Raw genomic sequence first — 3975 nt, 5'->3', positions numbered from 1 at the left:
ATGAATGTTTTATATCCATGTAACGGGAAGAAACTCAGCTAACTGATCTTTTTTTTTTTTTTTTGCAAAAAAAACACAAAGCTAACGCTGAGCCTCTGAATTAGCCACGAAATAAACAATGCTAACGGCGGTTGCACAGAAAACACGATATAACACCCTTATTACTTATCGTAACTGCAAATCCAATCCATCGATTAGCATCGTGAGAGTACACAGAATCGATAGGTATCCATATCATCAGTCTATGATAAGAACTCGCGACATAATAAACAAAAACAGACATCATAACACGTGGCGCTAGGTAGCAAAAACGGCATTATGTCTTACCTTAGTTGATCACAAGTTGTCTTCAATGGCATTAAAACGATAAAAACGCTGCTGAAGGTTAATCCATAGGTTAATCCAATGTGTCTGTGGCACTTTGAAAAGATTTCTGATAATCCATAAGCAATAAACCTACTTTTCCATTTTCAGATTTCAGAGCGTGAGATAGGTTTCACTTTCGTCAAACTGCATGCGCCCCCACTCTTTTTTGATAACGTTGGTGTGCATGTGGAAATTCCCCTTCAAATATATTGGCTCTAACGGTTAAAAAGAGATGTTAATCATCAAAATCGACCAATGGGTTCCAGAGAAACGGCAAAAACGCCCATTTCCACCCAAATCACCCCAGAGGTGGAGTTTTTTTTGCTAAACCTCTCTGTTTTGAATCAATCTTGATACAGGGTACTTATTATATGTTGTACTTTGGATTCCTAAAGCTTTTAGTGTACTAACCCATCATCCAAGGGTAGTTTTCACTATAAGTAAAAAATAATTTTTGGACGGACACTATAATTTACAGTTTTTTACCATGTTCAATCTGAATATTCTTTAAAATAAAAAACATCTATATTGATTCTGACTTTTCTACATCCAATTCACAGGTTTATCATTACTTTGAGAAAAAAGATTATTAATTTTCCATTTTTAGAAGTGTAGTTATGGTCATTTGTTCTGGAAATGTCATTTTCGAGCCTCAGACCTGAAAAACAGGGATGGGGTTTAACAGGTTAAGTATAATTTATGAGGACCTAACCACATTGAAGGTGTATATTGTCCTTTTATTCCACAACATGTTAAAATTAAAATTAACAAATTAAGCTAAACAATAATTGCAATAATCTCAATGTTTACCAGCTGTAAGGCAAACAATCATGAATTAACTTATGTGCTTTTGGATGAGTAAGTTTACTTTTGGTACGTTAGGTATGTTTTGATGTTAATACTTTCGTATGTTTTTAAAAGTAAGATTTGGAACTTGTACTTCTTACGGAGTATTTATATACTGTGGTTTTGCTACTTGTACTGCCACCACTGAAGCTAGTAAATATTTAGTAGCAGCTTATCTCACAAACAAGCTGATAAAGGGACTGAACAAAGCAACAAGGCAAAACTTTAATTTGTTGGGGTTTTTTATGCTATGGCCGTCTCCGGTTCCATGTTGTAAGTGTTTGTGTCTGATGTTTTGTAAACAGTGTTGTGTTGGTAGGATGGTAGCATTGTAATTTACACCATTTTATGGACAGTAAATTGAACCTTGGGCCTTGTGTGGAGTTTTATTTCAGCATCAAGGTTTTTCTTTCCCGAGGCAAAATTAGCAGAATTTACAGCAGGTACTTATTCTAGTGGGGAAAGTATTTATTCAGCTTTTAGTCTGCAAAATAACTGATGTTATCTCACAGCCTGTTAGAGCTGTTCCCTGCTGCTTATGAGCTATGCAAGTGATATATGCATATCAAACAGTTACAATTCCAGACCAAAGAACCGGAAAATGAGCGACACAGCCTATATTGTTCTGTGTTTCTTTTATTGTTTACAAAAGCTGACAGTCAACATTGGCTTGCAACACAATAATAAATAATAATAATAAATCCTGTGAGGAGAAATGTTCCTGAGGACAAGGTGGGTCATTGATGAGTGAGAAAGGGAGGTGTAGAAGCGTTTTACATGTGAACGAGAGATGAAAAACACAATTATCAAAGAGAGTGAAGAATGATCTATTCCATCGAAATGAGAGCGAGGTGTACCGTGGATCCATTTAATTAGCTTCTTTGTGAAGCACTGCGTCCATTACAAGTGTTAGATTGGAGTGTGTGATGTACATGTCCAAGGTGCAAGATTCTTGGCACTGGAAATTAAGCTTGAAATACTAAAAATGCATAATATTATATCGGCATAGTGTCGATGCTGCAAGCATTTTCACATTTGTGGGGAAATAAAGGTCTGTATATTTCTCAAGAGTGTGAAATATGGCAGATCATGATTTGATTGCAGTTCATCTTCCCTTTCATAATAATATGTCAGCATTACACAGTGGTGGTATTTAATGAAGTTAATCTACTCAAGTGTAGTGGTTAAGAACAAGTAAGAGGCACTTGGTATTTTTATTTTTTGCTATACTTTATAATTCTACTTAAGGCAGATTTGTACTTTTTATTGCTCTAAACCAGTGTTTCTCAAACTTTTTCATACCAAGGACCACTTAACCAATACAAAAACACTCGCGGACCACCTAACTCCAAAAATATCCAAAAACACATCGTTTTTTACAAATCGCCTGAAAATTGTACAAACAAGTGGCAACATGTGTGATGAAGGTGCTTATCTGGGCTATATCATGCCATTGAAAGTGAAACTTAAGCTCGTTCCATTGCGGAGATATTCCCGCGAGAGTGCGAAAAACTTAAATAAATGTATTTATTTCAAATGTGAAATTTTACCAATATACTCACGGACCACTAGGGGGCGCTCACGGACCACCAGTGGTCCGCGGAACACACTTTGAGAAACACTGCTCTAAATGTATCTGACAACTTTAGTTACTTTACAAGGTCAGAATATTAGATATTAAGCTTTATTTGTATAGCATTAGCAGCTCAAAGTGCTTTAACAACATGGCTCACATCATACATTGCAACAAAAAACAAGGAATTCAATTCAGGTCAAACTTTAAAACCTTTATTGCACACATGCAGCATAACAATTCAAGAAACACCAGGAGGTAAAAAAAGGTATGATAATATAACAAATAATAATCCAAAAGTTCATGACCGAGTTCAACCCTCTCTGGAAGACAAAGGAAGACATCAAACCAAATGAATAGAATATTAAAAATGTAACATAACTAAATTATAATATTCAATGAATCAACTAACAAATACAACCTGACATATAATTATCGGTCAAGATATCCAGCATCAGAAAACGAATTATTAAAAACATAATCCTAAATTGGGCCATTATGCTCCTTAAATTATTTTAACGCCATTACTTTCACTTAAGTACGATTTTGAAGGACTTTTAGTTGTAACAGAGTATTTTTTAAATGTGGTATTGCTACTTTTACCTAAGTATAACATCTGAGTACTTCTTCCACCACTGGCATAACATCACATATAGCTAAACATTACCTGTGGTTAGAAACGTACATGAGCAATCTAAAGGTTCAGGATTGTTTTGATTTATTTTAAATGTGTAAAACAATAATACAAAAATGTAACATGAGAATTATTATACAAAACAAAATTAAGCAGTGTCAAATTGATATACAAAAATATGACTGATTCTAAATTATATATACACAAATAATCTACTTAATTACACATCCGAAAAGGGGTGGGAAGAAGTTTACACTTATTTAATCCTATTGTTTTTTGCCTTAAACATTAATTGGGCGATTTGGAATTTAACTATATCTGACCATTTTAATAAGTTTAACTCTGAGAATAGTGGGTTTGTATGTTCCCTATAGACAACATTTGTAATAGTTCTTATTGCCCTTTTTTGGAGAATAAATAGTGAGTGTGTTGTAGTTTTGTAATTACTGGCCCAAACCTCTGCACAGTAACTCAAATAAGGTAAAACCAACGAACAGTAATCAACATCGGCACCTCAGTTGTTTCCCCGACTCAGACTGCAAGGAGTCTGGGTGTG

This window comes from Gymnodraco acuticeps, unplaced genomic scaffold (genome assembly GCF_902827175.1).
Source record: "Gymnodraco acuticeps unplaced genomic scaffold, fGymAcu1.1, whole genome shotgun sequence".
Lineage (NCBI taxonomy): Eukaryota > Metazoa > Chordata > Actinopteri > Perciformes > Bathydraconidae > Gymnodraco > Gymnodraco acuticeps.
Note: the sequence above shows the minus strand (reverse complement) of the source record.